The sequence below is a fragment of the Calypte anna genome, chromosome 6, assembly GCF_003957555.1.
Source record: "Calypte anna isolate BGI_N300 chromosome 6, bCalAnn1_v1.p, whole genome shotgun sequence".
NCBI lineage: Eukaryota > Metazoa > Chordata > Aves > Apodiformes > Trochilidae > Calypte > Calypte anna.
Window position 1 is genome coordinate 17,105,001 of NC_044252.1, and position 26,015 is coordinate 17,131,015.

Consider the following 26,015-nt stretch of genomic DNA (forward strand, 5'->3'; position numbering starts at 1 on the left):
ACTCATGGTTCATTCCTTCTCTGTTCTAAACAGTTATAGAAAACAGCCATTTTAGAAAGTTATTCACATCCTATTGGTCTGAACCAAAGTGATACTTCAGATTTAGAAACTGAAAACAGTGTGAGATTTTCAGCTACATTCCTGCATCTGTTGAATTCTTTACTGAATACAGATGACATGAATATAATTATGGCAAAGTTTATGTAACTAGATCACTATGAAAGAAGGTTAATAAGATGAAAGACTGTTTATCCCAGTGAAGGAACTGCTTGATGCAGGCTTAGGATCTTCCTTATGTTCCGTCCAGCTTTCTGAGAACTGGCAAGGGTTAGAATCCAATTATTCTCTGACATTAATGCCTTTTCATCCTACAGAATCTGAAGTGTGGGAAGTTCTTACAGTTTACGTAAAGGTAAGGATTATTATTTACTTCTCAGATGATGGTACAAGTAGGCTGTCAAAACTACAACCACAGGTCAGGCGTGGAGTTTCTATTAAACAGGGAAGAGTAGCAGTGCTTCTGTTAAGTTTTAACCATTTTTAGTTCAGAGTTCCATGGACTGGATCATAAACTGCTTGAGCTCTCAGAACTGAATGGAGATCACTAGAATTTTCAGGAAAAAAAGGGGAGGGAATCTTTCTTTTTGTTTTAAGCTTGCTTAAGTCGTTGAACAGGACCTGACCACATCTTCTGATAGTGAACTCCCATGCAGTATTCCTGTGCTCAGTCTACACAGAAAGGAAATATTTGTTTCCATGTTGTCCCTCAGAAGATGAGACTGGAATTGGCTCAGTCATCTGTATTTGGCTCAGCAAAATAATACAGAGATTCTCATCTATGCTCTTTTCTTTGGTCTTTGGAAAATTGAATCTTGTTCCAGATTTGTGAAATCAAATCTCACTCATGGTTCCTTCTCTTTTCTAAATAGTTACTGAAAATATCAATCTTCATGTGAACCAGGTCTGATTTGTGTAATTATGTATAGTTTCACTAAATAGCTATTTTACACACCAATGACATGGATGCTGGCTGTAAGGAAAAAACTCGTCTTTTTCTCTTTTGGAAAAGAGATTTCATAGTTGGTTTTCTCTTGGACACCACACTAAAATCTGCGTGCATTCAGATGTACTTACAGATATAAGATTTACACATTATTTATGGAGTGAATTTTTTTTTCTCTACAACAGCTGAAGTGATCAAAATCTATATTAATTTCTAAATCCTAAAATGAGTTTATGCAAGTGGTCACAGGGTAGTATTCCATAATGGAGAGATGTGTGCAGACATCAAACTAGCACAAAAAGGTACAGTATCACCTAAGCAGAATTGTTCTCAGATGCAGTTATCATTATTCTGCCTAGTGTAGTTTGCTTAGTGCTAAGCCAGGGTATTGTACAGTATGGGTATAACACACACAATTATCCTCAAAATGCTTTTATTAGTTAATAATAAAATACCAAGTTGAAAGAGATAAAGCTAATTTGTCTGTATTTCTCTACCCTACCATGTAACTCAGAGTCCCCACATTTAATTGTTCAAAAGTTCATTCTGAAGTTTTTAGGTTTTCTATTGAGAACATTATTTGGAATGGTAGGTAAGTTCAACTAGCATTTAGAGATAATGTCAAATAATTGATGTTTACCAGTTTAATTTGAAATGCAGTAATTTTCTAGCTCTTTTCAGACATAATGTGTGACACATTGTTTAACATGGGAGAGATGTAAGCAATTAGGGATTGAAAAAAAAATTGACAAGAATTGCTGTATTCTTGATAAGACCTTTTTTTTTGTTGTTGTTGTTGTTTTGTTTTTGTTTTTGTGGGTTTTTTTGTTTTGTTTTGTTTTGTTTTTCCCTTTTTTAAGAAAGATGCATTGGCCAAGATCAAGGCTGAGGAACTTCAAAGACTGGTTCAAAAGAATTCAACTGAAAATTTGCCTCAGTATACCCTGAGTTCAACACCAGAGTCATCAGTGGTGTTGTTCAGTGCAAGGTTACTAAACTTTTGTCAACTTTAAATGGCCTCATATAGAAGAAACCATGAGCAGAGGACAGTACAGGGGCTTTTCCAACTATGATCACCTTATTATAACAAGGGAGAAACAGCTGAAAAAGTCCCTATGACCTTGTTCTGAATCCTGGAAACTACTTTTGCTCTGGAATTATTGCTAGAACACCAAATGCAAAGTCTTCATTGATAAGGGTGCAGGAAGGGAGATCAGACACGTCAGTGTGTAATTTAGAAAGACAGGAGTTTAATACATATATACATTAGATGTGTGTTTGGCAGATCACTGAACTAAACACCATAGCTGAAAAGATGCACACATTTATAATCAATCTTTCCCCAGTAAAGGAACTACAACAACTTGTTTGTAACTTAGGTAGGACATAATACCACAATCCAGCCCAGTGAACTCAATGTCTAATGTTGTCCTCAGATAATGCCAAACCACAAAAACATTTCCTAAATTTGACCATGAAAAATTTAAACTGAGTAGCAGTATAAATGAAGAACACTTTATGCTGAATTAATATCAGTGTATAGAAATAAGAGACACGTGACACCACAAACACTGTTGTCTAACAGGTAAACCACACTTCCTTCCATAATTTCTGGTTGAGTAATGATTGTACATATTTTGCTGCATAATTACTTAGTATATCCACTGATATAAATTTGCTGTAAATATAATGAAGGCAGCTCAGAAAGGACTCTGTGGCACCAACTAAGAAGGGGTTAATAGTATAATGACATTTCAGAGAATGCAATGTCTTGACTAGACATGCAGAAATGTTGTTTTTACTGAACTTCAGTACCTCTTAGCCATGAACATGGCCCTACCTTCAGGTTCACACTTATAACCTGTTGCATGGTGCCCCATGGTGGCTGCTTTCTTTCTGTTACATTTCCCCAAACTAAAAAATGCCCATTTCATTTTAATTACTTAAAAAAAAAAAAAAAAAAAAAAAAAAAAAAAAAGTTTATTCTACTCCATGATTAACTGCTAAAAGTGAGAATTCAAATTTAAAAACAACAGTTGGCAACTCCTGACTGTTTACAGTTCCATTCAAAGAGGGAATACAGGTCCCTCCTGATAGTTACATGAAGTTAATTTCATACTGCTTTTCAAGACATAATTACAAAAAATAATCTAGCTGTTACAATTTTAATTTTATTAGGTTCTTTTTTATCTAGAATAAAATCATAGAATTGTTTGGGTTGGAAGGGACCTTAGAGATCACCTAGATCCAACTCCCCTGACACAGGCAGGGACAACTACCATTAGATCAGGCTGCCTTTGAATACTGCTGGGGATGGGGCTTCCCTGGGCAGCCTGTTGCAGTGTCTTACCATGCTCTTAGTAAAGAATAGCCTCCTAATATCTATTTAAATCTCCCCTCTACAAGTTTTAAGCCATTGCCCCTCTTGCTACATACCCTTGCAATAAGCCCTACCCCAGCTTTCCTGTAGGCTCCCTTCAGGTACTGGGATGCTGCTACAAGGTCAACTTGAAGCCTCCTCTTCTCCAGGCTGGGCAACCCCAACTTCCTCAGCCCATCTTCACAGGGGAGGTGCTCCAGTACTATGATCATTTTTGTGGTTCTCCTCTGGTTATGCTCAAGGAGCTCCATGTCCTTTTTATGTCGGGCACTCCAGAACTGGACACCCCTCCAGGTGGGGTCTCACAAGAGCAGAGTAGAAGGGGAGAATCACCTCCCTCACATTGCTGTTTGTGCTTCTTCTGATGCAGCCCAGGACCTGGTTGGCTTTCTGGGCTGCAAGTGCACACTGATGGCTCATGTTAAGCTTCTGGTTCACCATCACCCCCAAGCCCTTCTCTGCAGGGCTGTCTGCAATCCTTTCTTCTCCCAGTCTGCATAGGGTTGCCTTGAGCTAGGTGCAGAACCTTGCACTTGGGCTTTTTGAACTTCATGTAGTTTGCAGTTCCCAAGCCTGTGAAGGTCTATCTGGATGCCATCCTTTCCCTCCAGTGTGTTGAATTCACCACTCAGTTTGGTGTTGACAGCAAACTTGCTGAGGGTGCACTCAATTCCACTCTCCATGTCACCAGCAAAGATGTTAAATAGCACTGGTCCCAGAACTGATCCCTGAGAACCACCATTCAACATACATCTCCGTTTGGAAACTGAGCCATTGATCACAGCTCTTTGGTGTAGTGTAACAAGGCAACCAGGTGCCACTAATTGCCAGGGAGTGAGCATGAGCTTGTGTTAAGCCCACCTGTGCCCAATTAGGGTAGGCCCCCACTGCGCATGAGCAGGATTAGGGGCCAATAAAAGGTGAGGCCTGAAGCACAGGCTCAGCTCACTCCTGAGCTACCTGGCAGAGAGATCAGGTGCTCTCAGAGCAACAGCACTGATCCAGGCTAGTCGACTCTGTGGCTATAGGTTCGGAGCACTGTTCGTGAGTCTCTGCTGGAACACCTGGTTGGACCTTGAATCGCCGTTCCCTAAAAGAGGTTTGTCTTGCTGCACTTTGGGTGTGAAAAAAGGCAAAGATGTTAAATAGCATCAGGTGACCAAGACTGTGACCTCATAAAAGGTAATTAAGCAGGCAGGACTTGTCCTTAATGAAACCATGTTGGCTGTTATCAATTACCCCTTTGTCTTCTCCTTTCCTTAGCAGAGCCTGCAGGAGGATCTGCTCCATAATCTTGCCAGGAACAGAGGTGAGACTGACTGGCCTGTAGATCCCTAGGTCTTCTTTTTTTTTTTTTTCAATCTTGAAGATGGGGATTATATTACAACTTTTCCATTCATCAGATACTTCACCAGACTGCCATGGCTTTTTGAAAATGATGGGCAGTGGCTTTCCAACTTCATCTTCCAGTTCTTTCAGAAGCTGTGGCTGAATCCAGCCAAGGGCCCTGGAATTCTTCACCTTCAGGTTCTTTAGATGTTCTTGAACCTTCTCCTGTTCTCAGTCCCTGCCTTTGGCCTCTGTCACATGGAAGGTGTGACCAAAGTCCTTGCTGGTGAAGACAAAGTAGTCATTGAGTACTTCAGCCTTCTCTATGTCTTGGATGACCAGCTCTCCAGTTTCCTTCTGGAGCGCGCCCACGTTTTCCCTAGTCTTCCTCTTATCATTGGCATATCCATAGAAATTTTTCTTACTGCCCTTAACACGTCTTGTCAGACCCAATTCTCTCTGTGCTTTTGCTTTCCTATCCTGGTCTCTTGCTTCTCTGACAACTTCACTGTAATTCTCTCAGGATATCTGTCCTTGTTTCCATCCTCTGTAAACTTTGATTTTACCCCTAAGTGTGTCCAGGATTTTTTTGCTCGTCCACATTGGCCTCCTGGCACTCCTGCCTGCCTTCCTCTTTATTGGGAAACATTGGTCCTGGTCATGGGGGAGGTTGGGCTTGAATATGGACCAGCTTTCCTGGCCCTCTTTCCCCTGCATGGTTTAGTCACATTCTACCCTGCTAAGCTGATCCTTCAAGAGACTAATGTCTGCTTTTCTAAAATCTGCCCTTTTTAAAATTCAGTTTACTTCACACTTTTCTTGCTGCCCTAAGGATGTTGAATTCTACAGTGTCATGGTCACTGCAGCCTAGTCTCCCATTGAGTTTACATCACTCACCAGATGGACTTCGTTAGTGAAAACAAGCTCAGCAAAGCACCTTTTCTGGTTGGTTCATCTACCATTTGATGGAGAAAGTTGTCATTATTGCACTCCAGGAACTTTCTGGAATGCTGGGGCTTTGCTCCAGCAGTTGTCAGGGTGGTTGAAGTCCCCCATGAGGACCGTAGCTTGCAAATACAAAGATTCTGTTTAAAGAGGTCCTGATCTCCTTGGTATCTATTTCATTATTAAAATGAAACATTTTACCATCAGCTGTATTTATGAACAATTAGAATGTATGTTTCTTGGTTCATTTGTCTTTGCGCACTTTTTTTAGCCGTGATATGTCATTAATTTGGGGTTTTCATTACAAGTTTCTAGCAAACTTTCATTTCACTTTCCTTATGTGAAATTAAGCTTCTGTACCTCAAGCAAGGGTAAAAATGTTTAAGAAAACTTATTATTACCAAACTGTTTTGTTTAATTCACATAAATATTTATATTACTTCTGCAATTTTCTAAAATGCTTCGAAGTCTGGGTTTTCTATCCACATATGTCTCCTTTATCACACAGTTTTTAACATGTTTTCATAAGAGGGCATGGTTGCTGATCCTTGCTGTGACTTATTAAACCCTCTCATGGGAAAACTGGGTCTCCTGAGCACCCACAATCCCTGTTGATCTGTAACTGAAGAAATAATTGGTGAGGTGAGGTGTGAGTTTGTTAATTTGGGTAATTTCCAGAAAGTGGCTTTTACCATTGCCAAGTACCTAGGTACCTATGTGATGATGATGATGATATATAAACAGCTAAAATAAATGATAGAATTAAAGATGGCTCAGCCTGACAAGCCCCCAAAAATTAGATTTTTGGCAATGCAATCTCTTGAAAATTGCTTAAGAAAAGAAAGGTCAGTTACTCCATTCTTGCAAAGAAATATTTAAAAATACATATCTGAAAAGATTTTTGGAAAATCAGTACACACATTTCTTTGTCTAAACTTTCATTTCTTGTAATTACATTATGTGTCCAGAATAATTTGTTTCTCTTTTCAGCTTGTTTAAAAATGACTATAGGCATAATCAGATATTTCCTTGAAAAACAGCTCTTGGGGTTTAACAGTTAACACCTTGTATTTGTTTACTACAGTGCCATTTAGCTGAAGCATACTGAGTTATTGTGTGTATCATGCTAATCTATTTTGGTGCGAAACTAAATATTTATTTTTTACTATGGATCTTTTGCAGGCAAAAATTATTACTTCATGTATGTCTGGGCCTGTTACTTCATGTTATAGTTTCTAATATTTGATATTTTCATTTTTCTACATCAAAATTTGGCTTGGATACTCAGAGCAGTTGTCTTGACTCCAAAGATTTCAGTCTACATTGTTTGTTTTGCAGTTTATATGCTTCAAAATGCTTGGACCATGTTTACTACTGAAAGTGTAGTAACTGGCAAGAACTTAATGAAAATATTAAAAATAAAACCCCCTAGATTTTAGTACAATATCATGACTGTGAAATCCAGACATTTTAATATGATGTTCATAAATTTGCATACCAATATATGGGAGTGAGAAAGTTTGGAGTATTTTGACAAAATTCAGATTTCATCTGCATTTTTAAAATAAAAATATTTATTAAAAACTCAACAACTGATTATTTTAAACCAGCAGTCCAAATCCAAGACTATAGCTACATGGACAATGACATGGAGAATGGAAGTGAATGAATAAAAATTATACATAAGCAGAAGCTGGTTTTAATGTTTCAGATTTTTCATTAACTTACTGTTGGAGTTTCTGTTACAAAATAGAACTTCTCAACAGATTCTCCTTATATATAAAATTTCTTGTTTCTTTTGGAAAGGAAAATTCAAGTTCTGAGGTTGGTAATTCCCATTATTTTGCTAAACAGACCCTTTTCAGCTTTCAGACTTTCTAACAGCCACCATGCAACCTTATTGACAAAATCAGTTGCCCAAAGCTCTGTCAAGTTGTGCAGTTCAGTGGGCCAAGTGGAGCCACCTCTGAGAGCCCTTGCTGCAAAGATCTTGGCTCTCACCATTCTGTAGTCTTCTCTCTTTATATTCTTCTGCAAAATGTTTCTCCCCCTTCTGCTGCTGATCATCCATAAATAAATACAAATGTCCTGCATACTTCCTTTGTGTTCTGTGGTAACGTATCTGTACTCTTCCTCTCTGCTATATCCTTCTAATCTGTTAAATTCAGAGAAAAATGCTGGTTTTGTTGAAGTCTGTTGTAAAATATCTGTTTACTTCCACAGATAACAGGACTTTAATTTTGTATTTTCTTGGATATCAGTCAGCACACTCCAGAAAACAGTTCCCACTAAGGCAATATATGAGTATATCCATTATGCTGGCAAGAAAATATTTCTGCAAAGCAGTATTGAAAACCATGCTATAGGGATGCTCCATGACATTCCCAAAGTTTTGTTTTCCTGTTAAGGCACAAGGTTGTAAGGACTAGTTTAAAAAAGACACTTAAAAATAGATCTGTTCAAAAGCTTCAACTTTGTAAACAATAAAATCTTAAAAAGGATTTGATTTGATTAAAAAAAAAAAGAAATGTGACAAATCTGGATCCTAAGAACAATAAATTTCTGTACTTTAAAGGGACTGTTCTTCTTTGCTTGCAAAACTCAATGCAATCTTACTTCAAATGAGATGATCAGGAAAAGTAACTCTCTCCAAAAGTTTAGGAGCAACATCAGTGATCTGCAAGGCCACAGATTTAATTGCAAATAACTGAACTGGATGAACATGATGCCACCCCCTCATTTCTTACAGTGCAGAGGAGACTGGAAGTGAACATCAGAGCTCTGTTTGCCAATAGCAAGAAACATCTGAAGGCAGCATGACCTGCAGCAGCCAAAATAAGCAGGGCTAGTTTAATCAGCTGCTGAAAACGAATGACCTACTCAGATTAAATTTTGCCTGCAGTGTATTTTGATGATTCATATTGCCCCGCTAGCTGAGCTTTGTCTTTGGCATACAGAAAGATATGGAGGGGAATGCAATGTCTGGCTGTGATCTGACACACTTAAGCAAGGAAAAGCCTCAAGTCGAGTAACTGGCTAGCTTGGTTCTGGGACTGTCCCCTGGAAATGATCACAGGTGAGCTTGGAGTTGTGTCTTTGAAGTGCACTTAGAGATTAGTGGGATCTGAAGAGGACTGGGAATTAAATCTTAACAAGAGTTGTTTTTGTTTGTTTCTTTGTTTTTTCCTGTAGATAAAAAGCAAGCATCATGTAATTGCAAGGATCTGTAGAAGAACCACTTCTAATAGATGAAGTGAAATGGAGTTACTTAAATTATGTAAAAATTCTAAGGGCAGCAAGTGCAGAGATATCACTGAAATGGGCATATGAGTCGTGTAAAAACAGTTTTATGGAACTGAAGCTTTTAACACCAAACAGCTGGCAAAACTAGAATATTCTGAAGCACCAGACATACCATCCAAACAATATTAGAAAGTTTGGACCAAATGATTCTTGAGGTCCCTTCCAACCTGACATTCTATAATTCAAGGGGAAACCTGGAGCTGTGAAGGCCACAAAAAATGTCTAGGAGCAGTGGAAAAACTGATGCTATTGTGCGACGGCTGGGTGCCAAAGTACTACAGGCACCATAAAGGCAAAGAACTGAATTTTTTTTTTTTTTTTTTTTAATGAAAGCCCTGGTGAGAAGGGAAGCCTGGCTAAGCGGCGTAATTCAGAAAAGGAACTGTTTCAGGATAAAGGCTGGAGAGGAGACAGAGCGATGCTGATGCCAAGAAGGGATGCACGGACCCACGGGCAGCCGGGGTCCCGCAGCCTCCGCAAGTACCTAGGTCGGGACCCGCCGCGTCCCTCGCTCAAACCGAGGCTGGGCCGAGGGGCAGCTCCGGCAGGAACCGGCGGGCGCGGGGCGGGCAGCAGCAGCGCGGAGCCCGGGAGCCGGGGCGGGGCGAGGCGAACGGAGGGGGCGGGCAGCCGCAGCCGCGGCGGGCGGATGCGGTGTGGTTCGTGTGCGCGGCCCGGGCTCGCTGCGTTACTCGGAGGCCGAAAGGGGACGCGGTGGCAGTGGGAGGTGGTAAGCGTAGCGGTGGCGGATCGAGGCCTCACTGGAGTGGCGGTCTGCGGCGGGGGGAGCGGGGACAGAGCGGGGCGGGGTGCGGCACAGCACAGCACGGGGCCGCGGTTGGGCCCGTCCGCTTTGTTTACGTTTCGGCGGAGCAGCGGGGCGGGGAGGGAGCTCGGGGCGGCCTTGTGCCCTTGCCCGCAGGCGAACAGCGGTGCGGGGCTCTCCGGCCCGACGGCCTTGCGTGTTTTCTCGGCGCTGGGGGAGGCTCTCGGTGTCTCGGTGGATAATGGCGGGGGCCTCTTTTGTTGGTGTGTCAGGAGGCTCGATGCGGGGCTCCTCCTTCTGGGAGCCGGGGCACACAGGCAGTCCGGGCTGGCGTCACCTTCCAGCCAGGGCGCCCACTTGGACTTTAGGGAAGGAAAGGTTTGTGGTCGAGGAGGCGAGACTGAAGCCCTGCGAGAAAGCGAACGAGACACATCTGTGGTCTGTTTGCATGACCTTGCTCTTCAAAACGCCTCTTAAAGAAAAAAATACCTCTCTGGCATTGTAACTGCTCTAGGTATGGGAGCTTGGCAGAAGCATGTCTTTGATTCTTTTGCCTTTTAAATCTTCCATATCTTGCAAAAGGAGCGGTCTGTCTCTTTGTAGAATTTCTTTTACTCTTTGGTGTGTCTGTGTCGTTAGCAGCATCCAGTTTTAATGCCAAATCCTGTGTCTTTATGCCTGCCTGATTGGAGTGGTTCCATCTCTGAGGGTTTGACTTGTGCATCACTACAGAACCTTCTTTATTATGTATTCCTGCTTGTCCCAGCTACAATAATAGTTTTGACTGTACAGCATGTTTTTGGATTTCTGTTGTACAGCAATAGGCTCTCTGAGGCCTTTCAGACAGTCAAAGAACCGTGCATGCTGTGGCCTATCTGATGATATAAAGGATGTTACACTTGTTTAGGGAAGGGAAATATTACTTGCCCCAGGGTGTGTGCATTTGGAATTGAGCAAGCTTACTCGTGGCAGATGGGTTTTGGTTCCAGGTATGGAGACATAACCAGTGATGATCTCACAGGTCACATGAGACCTGGTGTCAGTTCTGGAGAAGCCAACAAATGCTCTTTTAGAGCAGAACAGTATATGACATGCAGTTTTATATATTTGCATGTGTATTAGTATATTAGATAGCTTGAGAATAGTTTAAACTGTGGTATAAACTGGGCAAAGCCTATCTAAGAATACTGTCAGAGTAGGCATTGACTTATTTAAGGATTCCTTATGTGTAATGAGGGAAGACAATTCTTCTAATAGTAGTTTACAAAAAAATGTTGACTTTCAGATAGTCCCCTGCTTTGATCTCAGTCTGTGGGGGTAAACATCTTGTCTTTTTTTCCCCACTGGATTCAGAGATGTGTAGCATGGACTAATTTGATAGTAAGATGCAGGTATGGAATTCTGCAGAACATGTGGTGCAGGGACTGGACAGGGCTGTCCGTCAAATCCTGAGAGTTTTCTGGGCCAGGTGGGAAAAAGTATGATAGGAGAAGGGAGAGAGAAACATCAGCTGAACAAGGCTAATTCAGAATGTACAAAGCTTTGCAATAACTGTAAAAGGAATTTTGACAGTGTCTTCCAGTGCAGAAGTTTCGAAGCTTTTTTGACCATTGGCATGTATAAGCATTCAGAGTAATCTTGTGGGCTACTGTCAGTTTGTCATAAAGGTCATAAATGTTAGTGAGATAAGCTGATAAGCTTCTGAGTCCTAAAGTTTTGGGCTGCTTGTTATGGATAGAAGTAGAATTGCCTTTTATGTGAGATTTCTGTGTTTTAACTTTTAACCCTGCTCTTCAGGGACCAAGGCCCTTTGCTAAGGCTTTAGGTAAACGTTACATTGGTGATTTATTTTGCAAATACTAGGAGATAAATAGGTGTTTGGAATTTTTAACAATTTATTTTCTGCCTGCTACTTACCTGAAATGAATCGATGTGTTTATTTCATGTTTTGTTTATTTTTGTAAACCATGAGCTAATGGGGTAGTATTCAGTAAGTTTGTCATGTTGATACCATAAAATTTGGTCAGTGGAAGAACCCCCTAACACTTTAAGCTTTAGAAGGCAGGCATTCCTTATTGCACCGCTGGATGAAGGAGAGTTCTCAAAGTGGTGGATCATGTGAGTGGCAACAGGCATTACATAGATACGTTGTAACAAAACCCGTCAGATTTCCTGGAACTAATGGTAACATTTATATATTTACTCAGGTTTCTGGAAATAACTTGCATTCTTATTTGGGGTGTGTGGGGTGTTGTCTTTGGTGGTCTTCTGGGAAGTCATCCTGTGATGTCTTTTTGTTAATCCGTTCTCTGACACATGCATGATGTTGGGCAGCAAGTCCAGCTGGTTTTAGCCAATTTCCATTTACAAGGTCTGGACACAGCTTAGATAAGCACAGCTCAAATCCTATTGTTTTGTGTCAGAAAGGATTCTCCAGGGCAAGCAGGGCTCAGCTATTGTTACCTCTGTCTAGAGGATGCTGGCTGATAGTTTTGTGGTTAGTCAATTATCCAAGAGGACAAAGCAAGAGTTTTACTTCAATGCCTTTCTACAAAAAAATAACCTAGTACATTAAATTTGATAAAGAATGTTTTATAGCCATCAATGTAACAAAACTATACCCTTCTTAGTGAATGGTGATACCTTTAAGAAATGTAATATCTTAGAATTTGGAAATGATGCTGAGAAATTCATGATGACATGGCAATGTGATTGGAATACAATGACTTGAAGTTTGTGGGAAGTAAATATCAGTAAGTGTAGCAACACATAATACAGCACTTAATTAAAGGAAATTAATAATTGAATTTGAATAATTAAGTCAAAGAAAACATAATCAAACCCAACCAGAGTTGCTAGACACTTATAAAATGTAAATTAGGATTTCCATGATGTTAGCTTTGATGTGTGAGCTGAAGGAACACACCAAGCATGTGGCAGCGATGTTTCTTATGTGAGCTGGAAGACTTCCATTTTGTGTAGCATGAGGACCACCCCAGCTTTCCATATAGCCAACAGTGAATAGCAGTTTGCTTCTGCTATAGATTTTACTAAGCCTTCAGGTGAGAACTTCAAGAGACTGGAGCTGTCTGCATCGAACTGGGAGAAGAGAGCTTGAGTTGAGTCAGATCAACATGGACAAACACCCAGACAGTTTTTTATATAGTACTGTTACCTTGACTGCTATTTATTTTGTAAAATACTTTTGTAAGGTTTTCTAAGGTCTGCCTTTTTCTTCCATTTATGTGTGAAGAGGTAATGACCTTGGTGTTCCAAGCTTATAATTAATAGCAACACATTTCTTAACTTCAGATGCTTTTTTCCTCTAAGTGATTAAAAGATAATCCTTGGGATTTTTTCTCTCCAAATTAATTTCCTGTAAGCTTGATATGAAAATAAACCTCATAGTTGTTGCCTGTATTGTCACTTTTATTGTTGGAAGAGTGCTGCTTGGTATGTGAACAGACAGGATGCTTATTAATCTTCCTCAGTTGGACATTATTGACTAGTTCTAAAATGGTGACTGGCAGAAAATAACTTTAACTTAATGGCCATTTGTGTTGCAAACAAAATAAATACTGTATATGTGCTTATGTGGGTGTACACATAAACAAAAATGGGAAACATTAGTTCTACAGTACTGCTGGAAAGCCTGTTCACTGTGTTGATTTTGAGTATTTTAAAAAAAAAAAGACGAAATACAACTTTGACAAACTCCAGTTACTCAATGATATTGACATTATACAAACTCTTTTTTGTTATTATAATAAATTTTAAAAGCATGCAGGAAAATTTTAACCCAGTATTTACTCTTTTAACTACAATTTATGGCTAAAATAATTGTAGTGTGTGTCAATTCAAACATTTATCTTGGATCAGTCTGCTGATCAAAATGTGAAATGTCTCCAGTCTGGTGTTTTGCTGTGAAATAAGAACAAACATTATGCATCTTATCTCCAAGTAATGAAAATGCCCAACTCGGTGAGCATGTGTCTTTGTGCATGTAGGTGCCTAAAATGAAAATGATCCTTCTGCTGTCGATTTCTGGGAGATACTGACTGGGCAGCAGCTGTTGCAGAAGAGGAGCAAGGGCTCATGATGAGTGAGAAGCTGGTCAAGAGGCAGCAGGGTGCTTCTGTAGCCTTCAAGGCTAATTACTTGCTGGGTTGTGCTATAAAGAGCCTGGCCAGCAAGTATTGGGAAGGAACTATTACCATCTGTGGGGTGGTTGAAGCTCCAGCTGCAGTGCTGCCCAGTAGATATCACATATTTGCACCCTATCTGAGAGAGAAAAACTGGAGGTTTGGAGACTGCACTGGGTTACTTAGATGGTTGGAGGCTGGAGCACCTGAGGGTGGAGGAGGTTCTTGCTTTACAACCTGGTGAAGTGAAAGCTAAGAGAAAATGTAATTGCTGCAATTAACCATCTGTAAGCAAGAGGTTATAGAGGTAATGGGAGCCACTTTCTTCTCAGAAGCACACAGTGAAGATCAGTCAGGGGTCACAAGACAAAAGAATGGAAATTTCAATAGGACATGAAAGGAATGTCTTGATGCATGGGAGTGGGTGCGTGCTGCACCAGGAGCACAGATTGATCATGTAATCTCCATCTGTCACATTCCAGAGTCTGGAAATGTGGAGATTCTTATTGGATCCCACAAGAGCAACGTAAATAGGGCACAGTATTGGGTGCAACTACACAATTTTATTGAACACAGACATAACTGGCAGGCATTAAACTATAGTTGCTAGCCTAATCCTATAGAGAGAGGCAGAAGAGAAAGCACAAGAGAGAAAGAAATGAGCAAGCAAGCATGACCCAAAGGTAGAGAGAGAGAGTGAGAAAGGAGAGGAAAGTCACCAGTCAGGAACCCAGTGGTATCCCATTTGTCTCGTGGCAGAGAAGAAGAGGGAAGTGGTGGTTCTGTCCTAGGAGAAGGGCGAGGGGTTAAAAGTCTCTCTTCGTTTTATACCGTCAGTTTCTTGCTGCACCATAGCTGCCAATCATTGCTCTTCCTGACATGGCCTGGAAGGTTCTGTTGAATCCATTGTAGTTTGCTGTCTTCTGTGTCAGCAGAATTAACAGTTTTTGTCTAAGTGTTTTCCACTAATTACATCTTCTAATTAACAGGATCCAACCTGGGCCTGTCAAGGAGCTGTTTTCTCTCAAACATCTTGTAACTTTCCTCTTACCTCTTCTCAAACTGTCTCAAGCTTTATGGCCTCACCTCCCTTCTCTTCTCAAGGCCTTCAGGCTTCTTAAGACAAAGACATCATTTATCCTGCTTGTTACAGAGAGAGAAAGAAAAGAGTGTCACCACCTGCAGGATTCTGGGGTTCAGGCCAGTCCTATGCAGAGCTCCAGGCAACATTTCTTTCCTCCTTCCCCCCCCAGCTATCCTATGCCATTTTTTGGGGGTTGGGAGGTTAGTGTTTCCAGTTGCCAATTTTTGTTTTAAGCAAAGCCTGACTGGAACCTCACACCATCCATAGAGACTTTTGACTGGACAAGGTCCAGCCCAGCCCAGTTTGAATATGCATTTGAATGTCTACCTGTTTTGAGCAGATAGATGGTATCCCAAGGTTGCTTTCAAGCTGTATTATGATTCTAGTATTTGTCATGCCTGTGATCACTGTGATGAACATAAAAACCAATCTCCAAAGGAACAGCCTTCAGAAAGCAACCTGATTGCCAGCTGAAGTTTGTCCAGCTCTTACTTTCTGTAGCAGAGAAGTGTGTTGCCAGCTATTGGTGCAAGGCTTTGTTCTTCTGCTGGGTGGGTGATTGTTCTTTACACTTAGCTGGGGAGTGGTTACTGAATGAAGTGGCTTCATGGAGCAAATAATCTCTAATTTCTGATTTATCATAATAGCACTTCATGACAACAGAGAGGATTTAGGGCTGAAATCATCTGGGAGACGGAAAAATAGCTGTGGCAGGTCCATAAATTTGTCTTTACTGCTTATGCTGCCCCTAGAAGACAGCATTCTGCAGCTCATTTGTTATTGTTAATTCTTACGTATTTGTCCATTTAATTAAGTTAACTTGAAATCCTAAGGAATGGGAGTTGTGCAGAACAGGAAGTTACAATACGGTGACTGTTTCACCTCTTAGAAAAGCATCTCTTCTGTGGATTGAACCTGTAGGTAGTCAGAACAAACCTGCTCATGTGTGACTGCAAGATACAATTCTGTGGGAAGAGCACATCTCTGCATGCCTGAAATGTATTCTTTAATAGCTTTAGTGACTAAGATTATGTTGGGTGAAGGTTAACAGTTTTGATGCTTACTTGGATGATCTCAGGTATAAAAGTAAAACCATAGTTTCTAGCATGTAATCCTAATGATGTTTTACTGTGGAAACAGTAGAAAGTTAATTCTATGTTTGACATACTGATCAAGCATAAATCATAGAATGGTTTGGGTTGAAAGGGACCTGGTTCCAAACCCCTTGTATGTGCAAGGACACATCCCACTAGACCACACTGTTCAAAGCCCCATCCAGCCTGGCCTTAAACACTGCGAGGGATGAGGCATCCACAGCCTCCCTGGGCAACCTGTTCAAGTGTTTTGCCACCCTTGCAATAAAGAATTTCTTCCTAGTATCTAACATAAATCTCCCATCTTCCATCTTAAAACCATTACCCCTTGTCCTATCATTACACGCTCTTGTAAAAAGTCCCTCTCCAGTTTTCTTGTAGAGCCCCTTCAGGTACTGGAAGGCTGCTATGAGATCTCTCCAGACTTTACTCCAGGGTGAACAACCCCAGCTGTTTCAGCCTGTCTTCATAATCAGAGTCCAGTGCTGACCTTTGAGGAACACTATGCAAGACTGGTGTCCGTTCTGATGTCGAGCCATTGACAACAACTCTTTGGGTGACAGTCCTGTCAGTTCCTTATTCACTGACTGGTCCATCCATCAAATCAGTTTTCCAGTTTAGGCACCAGAATGTCATGCAGAACACTGTCAACTTTGTACAAATGCAGGCAGATGACATAAGTTGCTCAGGTAGATGCCATCGGTTGCTTAAATCTTGAAAAATGCATTGTGAGAATGCTTTGGATTATGAGAATCATTCTGGTCAACTTCAGAGTAGGATATTCTAAAAAGCTTTGTTAGAAAGGCCTGGGCTAAGTTCTCTTCTTCCGTTTAGTGCCAGAAGCGAATACTTGTTGACGGACAATAATGGGAAGATTCTTGTACATGGGAGTGATTCACTTAATAAGTAGTGAAGCTTTCCAACTGTGAGTGACGTTTACACAATGACTGTAATACAGAACTCCTCCTTGTTGAACACTAGCTGGGTTTCTTTTTTGGCTAGGTTTTTTTTTTTCTTAATCGAAGCATGGCAAGATTCTTGTGACACTTGTTTGTCAAGATGGGAATAAAGAGTTCAGTTTCTATTATGCTTATGCTGGATATAGAATGGTTTCATTAATATTCATGGAATTATGGGGAAATCAGGAAATCTTGGTGTGACTTGAGCTATTTATTCTCTTCCATTATTTTGTTTGAAATTCTTCCTGGTTTTCTTCAGAATTTTTGTCGTCACAACTTGGTGTGTGTAGCTGCTTGCACTAGCTTGTGGTGCACATCAGAGCTTCTGAACCTGTTTTTTTTTATTCCTGTTTAAAGAATGGGAATTCTTTAGCTCTTCCTAGCTCAGGAATACCTGTCTTAGGAAATTTTTGCTGGGACAGAGCATCGGGCACTACTTAAGTCTAGGGGAAATGGAACAACAGAACAGACTTTGTTGCTCTTAGTAATGAATCTGTAGATTGTTGTAGTCTCCTACAAACTACCCAGTAAGTATTATTTTGAAATGGTGCTGCCTTCCCACCCCACTACTAGTTGATTCTTGTCCCAAGTGCTGTACTGCATTACAAGAGGTATCTCTGAAGGAATTGTTCATGCTGAGGGCATATTTTGGAGTTTTTTGTTCCATTCTAAAGCTCTTATGACTGAGCCAATTTATGCCAAATACTTTAGACAGGATTTCATAGCATAGTAATCTGCTTGTACTTAACAGATAAATGCATGAATTAGTCAAAGTAGAGTAATTGAATTCTAAGTTTTTGTAACTGGGATTTAAGGTGTATTTAATTTTTGTGTAACTACTGATGTGATTTTTAGATGTAGTTTTAAAACCTTCTGAAAACCTTTTTCAGCTGTTTATGCAGCTCCTCACTTCCTGTAATGTTCTGTAGCTATACTGTCCTCCTGTTAATGATATTTAAGGAGTATTTTAGTTCACTTGGTATCTTGTGTTTGTTTATGTCCTTTAAAAGAATCAGGGAATCTTTTGGTCTGTTTCTTCTGCTGAAACATTTAGCTTTCATATGCTTCATCTTACTCTATGTGAAGAGTTTAAGTAACAAACAATTGATCCTAACCCAAAGTAATCCTGGAATGAGATTTTGGTTTTAAGCACCCTGAGTCATATTTACCGTTTTACTTTGCTGATGGCTTGCATATTTATTCTACATAACTGCTTTGCCAGTGGTCATTGGAAGAGCAGAGGACTAGCACATGCAGGCAGTCTTTTGTGGTATGGTTTCAAGTAGCAGTCCTCTAGGTAGTTAGCTAAAGCAGTGTATTGCACAGATTAATAATATATGATCTTCTCATCAATTTCAAGTTAGATTACAGTTAAGCATTTTCAAGTACCTAAATAAATTGAATGGTCTGTGACATTGATTCTGCACAAACAGGAGATGTAAAGGAATATGAACAGTATTTCCCTGAATGCAGTACTCCCAGTCAGTTGGCAGGATTATGGTTCAAGTGAGATTTTTAACTTGTTTCTTGGGCCCAGCTGCATGTATTGCGATTGCACATCTCAAAGAATCACTGAATATTAGGTTGGAAGGGACTTCAAGGGTCATTTGGTCCAGCCCTTCCAATATTATTGTCTGTATATGTGTCCACACCCCATCAAGCTGAGACTTAGAGCTTTCCAAAGTGGAGAAATCCACCACTTCACCTGGGAGACCAGTCCAATGTCTGACTGTCCTTACAGTGAAAAATTTTCCTCTTTTTCAAATGGGATCTCCCCAGGAGCAACTTGTGCCCATTTCTCTTCGTATTGTCCTTGTGACTCCTTGTAAACAGGGACTCGTCTTCTTTGTAGCCCCTCTTTAAGTACTGGGACATCATAATAAGGTCTCCCCTAAGCCTTCTCTCCTCAAGGCTGAACAAACCCAGTCATCTCAGCTTCTCCTGTGGCAGGTGCTCCAGTCCTTTGATCATTCTTGTGGCTCTTCTCTGGGTCCCTCTCCAGCCTGTCTGCATCCTTTTTGTACAGTGGGGACCAAAACTGGACCCAGTGCTCCAGGTGCGGTCTGGCAAGTGTAGTAGAGTAGGATGATGACTTCTTCATCTCTGCTGGTCATGCCCTTGCATACTTAAATGGAGCAGCTTTTTGAACTCTTGCTTCACTGATTTTTTCACTGATTTCAGATTCTAAGAATATTATTTAAAAAAAAAACATGGAGTGACAAATAATGGCCTGCCATAAACCTGAATATTTTAAAGCTTTAAAAAATGCTTACCCTGATTTTCTCCCCATCTGTTGTCCTTTTGTATAATCTTTTATTTGAAAAAGGATTAAGGAATTGGAAGATCCTTGCCTTATCCTATTATTTCTGAAAAAGAGAGTTTTGCTAAGAATAGTCTTTTAATCTGCTGTGATAATAGCTTCTTCACCAAACTGCAGAATTACACAAGTTTTCTTTTGATGGAGCCGCTCTGGATTATAATTTCTGTAGCAAAACTGGCCTACAAGAGACAGTTGGAAAAGTGTTACTTCATATAGTGTGATAATAGGATTCATCATGGAACCATCTGCAGTAGAGCTTCATGTGATATTACACTGAGGAAGTGGTAAAGATTCTCTCACATGAAATGTAGCACAAGTGTTTGCAGAGTGATTTCTTTTTTTCTTTTTTTTTCTTTTTTTTTTGAGATGTAGCACTATTCATTCTGATAATGCTTCTTCTAGAAAAAATGGTATTTATTACTATTTTTGTGACTGAAGTCACAGTTCAGGAGTTTTTAGATGTCTGTACAATATTTTAGAATGTAGAGAAGCTGAGGTACAAGATTAGAAAGGCAGATGGGGTGAAATCCATATGGTAAGGGCTTAACAGTTAAAAAGCAGAAAAATATCTGTTTTGAAAACCAGATTCAAAGCGAATCACTAGAAACCTTATGTCAGGTGTGAATTATTTATTCTCTGTGTGCATTGTTATTTAGTTCTTCTAAATAACAAGTTAGAACAGTACAGGGTATATTTAATGGACTTTAAAAAATTCAGTTCTCAGCTTAATTTGATTCAGTATTAAACTAAACTAGGTGGTTAAGAAGCAGCAGAAATTACATTAATTGTATTATTATGTTTGTTTCATGATATGACATTCCACTGTAAAAATGTACATAGTTTAATACTGATTTTTATATAGAGGGACTCAAATGGCTGTGGATGAAGGTTTAGGATGAAGGTTTTAGGTGCTGCTGACCCCCATCTAGGAATAGATTTTTCTTTGGTCACTTTAGAAAAGTTGATAGGTAGTTGATTTGCATAAATGCGTGCTTTGAGCTGCTGAAGAAAATGTGAAGTGTATACATTGGCCTTGCCTGTGCTCTGCAGGGAGCAGCACATGAAGTTGCTGTTGGAGCTTTGGTGGTTCTGTCCATGCCAGCTGGACATGTGTTTAACACATGTGATGGACATGTGAGCAGTGTCTGGATATCTGGCTTTCTAAATGTTTGAATGTGATCTTACACTACCTATTTCTAGACAGATGACAGTAGCTCAGTGTTCTGCTGGTTATAGTCTTTGTTTTGCTGATGCCAGTCATAGGTCTTTACCTTTAAACAACCTCTGAATTATTAGTTACTTCTGATGGTACATCTTACCATGTGAACATACTTGAAATACGGGGGGGGAAGGACTTAAAGTTCCAGCTGCCTTATAAAAAAATTCACTGAGCACTGCTCACTTTCTGTAATTCAGGTTTCCCTGGTTTCAGGTTCAGCTGTTAATATTTTGGCACTATCAGGTGCAACCTGATGGCCATTTCTGGCTACCTGGGATTTGAACATAGTTTGATGCAGGGAATTCAAGGAGTGATGCATAAAACATGGTATTGAAATGAGCTGTTTGATCAGTATTGTGTATTCCTTGTTTTATTAGTAGCCTTTTATCATGTCTTGTGAAAGACTTGAGGTGAGATTCCCAAAATGGCACACTTATTTCTGGAAACATCTCCTATGGTATTGATAGGTAAATGGGACAGGAGTAGTTCTAGAGAAAACACTAACTTTGAGTTCCTCCTGCCTGTATGACAAACTCTGCAAATACAATCCCTGGGGAGTCCTAACTTCAGTTCCTAGCTTCAAATCCTTGACTAAGGCTGACAGTAGTAACTTTCCTCTCTCCAGAGCAATCAAGGAATCTCCCCAGTGCTGGCAGTGCTTGTGAGTCAGGGTGCTCACCTGTGCTCTGTCCTGGTGCTGCAGCTGTCACAGCCTCTTAATGGAGGTCATTCACTGCCTGAAGTGAATAGAAAAAGGAACAGATCAGTTCAAGTAGGATGAAAAATGAAACATCCATCTGCTATCCTCATTTGTATATTTTTCTCTTTTAATAACTGTTAGTCTGTCCCTAAGCTGGAACCTGGCTTTCAGAAGGTATAAAGTTTCATGGAAGAATTCTGCCCCCTTCCATAACATGCTGGAGTTTTTTGTATTCAGTGGATAACAACATATCCAGGCTTTGCAATGAAACACGGAAAGGGAGCCCTGGTTTAGAGCATCTGAGAGTACCTCATGTGCAAAAGGTTCTCTGATTACTGAAGAGTCAGAGTGTACTTAACCAAGTTCAGTCTTTAAAATGCTCTATTTTCTTCATTTGAATTCATACGTTCAGTCACTGCTAATCTGGGTTAAGAGTCAAACCACTTTGTGACCATCAGGAGATGATAGTTACAGCTCCCTTTCTCGAAAGTAAAAGGCAAGAGGATTACTTGTTTGTTCCAAACAAAAGTGGGATTTGGGGAAAGACAGTTCTTGGAGATGAAAATAAGCTATCACACTCTTTTGTGAGTGTCTGTTTCAAGAGGTAATAGCAGGTGCTTGGAACAATCTTTTGTAGAAAACAAGAAGTATGGAATTTAGTAGTTTTACATTTTATTAGGAGAATTCTTAGTTGCAACTGATAAATAAATACAGACTTTTTATTTGCCATGTTAAGAACTCAAAACAAGAAATTGAATTTCAGATATCTTATGAGCTTACAAAACTAGTTTAATGTAAATATTCTTTTCCAAGCAATGTAATTCCTTGGTCATCCTTGTCAAAGGGAATACATGCTTTGTCCTTTGCTCTTGTGCTTCTTACTGTTCCAAATACAGATTGTTTTGCAATTCATAGTAAAACCAATATTAATTTTAATTTTACCAGTTTCTTTATTTTTGTTGTCTATAGATGGCAAGGGGTTTACTGTGCAGCTTTGAGCTGGAATTCTCTGTGGAGCGTGGGTGCTGTTGTGCAAGCCTGTGCTGTCCGAGTGGGAGACAACTTGATACTGAGACTCCAAGTGATTTTTGGAACGCACACTTGAGTTCAGTTCATTGCAATTGCATTCAAGTAGGTGATCTTCTTATGGAAACTGTAAAAAGGTGAATACTGACCAAGGAAATGCTTCTTTAGTTGAGAAGGGTGTGGTTTGTATCCCTCCATGTCCTCCCTTCTTAGTAGGTACCTCAGATTATAGTTACTGACTTAATATTCAAATGAGATTAGAGATAATTAGTTTTCTAGATAAGTAGTCATCGTGATCTGATTGCAGTATGATGTTACAGCCACTATATGAACCTCTAACCTGCAACTTTAAATCATGAGAAAGATTGCATTAGTATCAATGGATTTCATAGATCTTTAATTTAGGACACTGCTTAGTTGTTTCTGATAAAATTCACCGAGCTGAGCATTAGTTTAATAGAGAAGACTGTAAGTCTGCCCAAGAGATTTTTCAGTCTCACAATGATGCTTGCTGAACCACTAAGCCCATATTCTTTTAAGGTTCAGTTTGCTGTTGCAAACTCAAAATTTTTTGCATGAAGTCTATATTTATTTTTCTGTATGAAGCCTTTTCTGGAATTATCATCTTTACTAGTGAAAGCCATCTATTGTTAAATATTTAAGAGGTTCTTGGAAATCAAGAAATGCTTTGAATTTTCCATTAAAAATGAGTTCTAAAAAAGAAGCAAATGAGCCTTACAATTTACAAAAAATCAAATGCATATTAAGTTCTTATGTTCAGGCAAATTGAAGTGACTTCCCTTTCTCTGTTTGAACTTGAAAGTCATAACAGAAATCCAAATGTGTCCTTGGTGTTTATGCAGGTTTCCCCTGCATCAGTAGTTCTCTTCTGGATGAACATTGCTTTACTGGATTTGTAACTAATGAAGTCTGACTTTCTGGTAGCCAAAAGAGATGTTAAAATATACTGGTATTTTAGAAAAGGCACATGCACTGCACTTTAGACTCAGGGTGTATAAGAATCACTCCAGTATATATGTGGCTTTTTAAAATAGTAGAAAATAAATTAAAATACTAGAAATCAATCTGTGAACTCAAAATTTTCTATTTTGCTGCTCTTCCTGTGAGTGACAGAAGCTGAACAGAGGAATCCTATAATGGAGACCCATTTTGGATTCAGCAGGAGGCAATTCCATATCAATTACTCACAACCTAGAGACCTCCTTACACATGTCAGCATTAGGAGTAGATTAGGCTATCATGTGGAAGTTGTTCAACTTACAGCTCTCTGTGAAGGCGTAATTTGAAAGATGAGCAAAATGTTAAGAAAATTAATCCTGTAGTCAAAAATCATAGGATTTAATTTTAGAGTAATCGTTGGGTTTTTCAGACAACTTTAGCATTTATAGTGGTCTAGCAATACCTTGCTGCAGTGGTCACCAAGCTAATGTTAAATCTTTTTTTTAAATGCCTTATCTGCATTAGCATTTAACAGAGATGGAAGTATTCTGAAATACAACTTTTGGTTTCAAGAGCAGTATGGAAAAAGAAAGTATTAGCAAAACAGATTAGTACTGTGAATAACTGAATGAGTTATGAAGCTACCTGTAAGAAACAGAATGATTTTGTTCTTTCATTTACTCAATTTGAGCCTTGGAAACATTTGTTTTATTAAGTATCTGAAAATTGGGTTTTGTTTGCAGTATCCATTTAGCAGATGTCCAGAAGCTTTTAAGTGTGACAGCTGAAAATTATACAAGCATTTAGAAGCATGATGCCTACAGATCAGCTATGTAAACTGTATTTTCACAAAGAAATCAAATTGCAATGTACATTTCTTTTGCTTTCAGTAGCAATCTAGTGTGTATTTGAAATGCCATTGGATTTTTCTTTGTTAATCACAGATTCCTGTAGAATATTTATTGCAGGAGTGTTTGATCTCCTCCTGAGTGGAGTTATTGAGTCATCATTGATATCTAGCTTATGTCATTATAATGTTGATGATATTACTAATTAATGTGCTAATGTGTGGTGTTGTTCTAAAATTGCCTTTTTCCACTTCTGCATCTCTTTAACTCTCATGATATTAATCTTTTCTCACTCTACTTCTGAGCAGCTACTGTAGTCATCTTTCACCGTAAAACAGTTTTGCCCAAGATCCCCCAGTCTTCAGCATGTGTGGGCAGATCACTGTCTTAGTTGGTATTTGTGTTGTACTAAGACACATAATCACTTATAATTTCTTACATTTCAAGGTATTGGTGTATGAAAATACCTTCTCAGCTGTACTTATTGCAATAGAAACAAACTCAATATGTTTAGCTTCTTACATAAGAGGATACTTAGGGTAAGGTATTGTATGGTATAGCATGGGATGAATTCAAGATTTTCATTTTATGCTGTCTAGTAATGGTATTAAAAAAGCAATTAATGAGCAGTCTTAGAGACCTAGCTGTACAGAGCATATGTTTTCTACCCTTTAAGCTTGCCAGTATTCTAGCTAGTGGAAAAATTATCTCTTGGGTTCCATTTCTTTGAAAAGAAGACATCTCTCAAATGTGTGCTTTTTGTCGGTTTATAGTGAAGCCTTTGAAGCTTTCCTGTTAATTACTATCTCCAATGAGAGAAAAGTGCAGAAGTGCTTATAAACTATTTTCACAGTCCCAGAATTGTCATGGTTGGAAAAGAACTCTAAGGTGGACATGTCCAATTGTCAACATTTCTCCCCCTCCTGAAGTGCCTCCTCTACACGTTTTTTAATACTTCCAGGGATGGTGACTCCACCACCTTGCTGGACAGCTTGTTCCAGCACCTGACTACTCTCTCAGTAAAGAAATTCTTGATATCTAGTCTAAGCCTCCCCTGGTGCAACTTCAGGCCATCTCCTCTGGTCCTGTCTTAAGAGAAGATACAACCTCCTTTCAAGGAGTTGTGGAGAGCAATAGGTCCCCATCAGCCTCCTCTTCTCCAGACTAAATCAGTGTCTGTCTTGTGGCCCAGAACTGAACACGGAACTCCAGGTGTGACTTCACCAGTGCTGAGTACAGGGACACGGTCACTTCCCTTCTCCTGCTGGCCACACTATTCCTGACATAAGCCAGGGTGCTGTTGGCCTTCTTGGCCACCTGGGCACACTGCTGGCTCATGTTCAGCTCACTGTTAACCAACACCCTTGGGTGCTTTTCTGCCTGGCAGCTTTCCATTCACTCCTCCCCAAGTCATTGCAGGCTACCACCAAAGGCTGCCATGTACTGAAATTTGCTTTGGCAAGGTATTTTCAAGGAAAAGTGCAATAGTTGATGTGGGAGAGGAAATTGAAGCATTCTGTAGGATTCTTCCCCTGCTGACAGTTGACTGCATTCTGGCAGGTTGACAGTTAATAGGGCAAATATATTATTAGTTACCTCATTAATAATAGAAATCTGGAATCTGTATCTTGCCTTTCTTCCCATATGTGCTTCTGCAGATTTGCTAGAAAATGAAACAAAATGTCAAATTTCAGGCAGGCAAATTTATCATTTTAATGGAAGATACTACAGGCATATATTGTGTAAGAACCTTGAAAGTCTGCCAGTTTCCAAATTTAGACATGGTTTAACATTTAAAGACTAAGAATTTTTATGTTGTGGATCTTTGAAGCTAATCTTCATAAGACAAGTCACCAGTAAATTGACAGGGAAAGAATGAAGTCTTTGGCTTTCTTCTGGGTGCTGTATTTACAGAGCTGAGCAACACCAGGCATTTT

At 39.7% G+C, this 26,015-nt stretch overlaps 1 protein-coding gene across 4 annotated transcripts in view; it reads left to right on the top strand.

Annotated features, from left to right (window-relative positions):
• Positions 1 to 9,606: 9,606 nt before the first annotated feature.
• Positions 9,607 to 26,015, top strand: part of MAPK8 (mitogen-activated protein kinase 8) — a 41,872-nt gene continuing 25,463 nt past the window's right edge. For all 4 annotated transcript variants that reach the window (XM_030453243.1, XM_030453240.1, XM_030453242.1 and 1 more), the window contains exon 1: positions 9,607 to 9,690. The gene's annotated coding sequence lies outside the window, so the exon portion shown is untranslated. The remainder of the gene's footprint in view (positions 9,691 to 26,015) is intronic.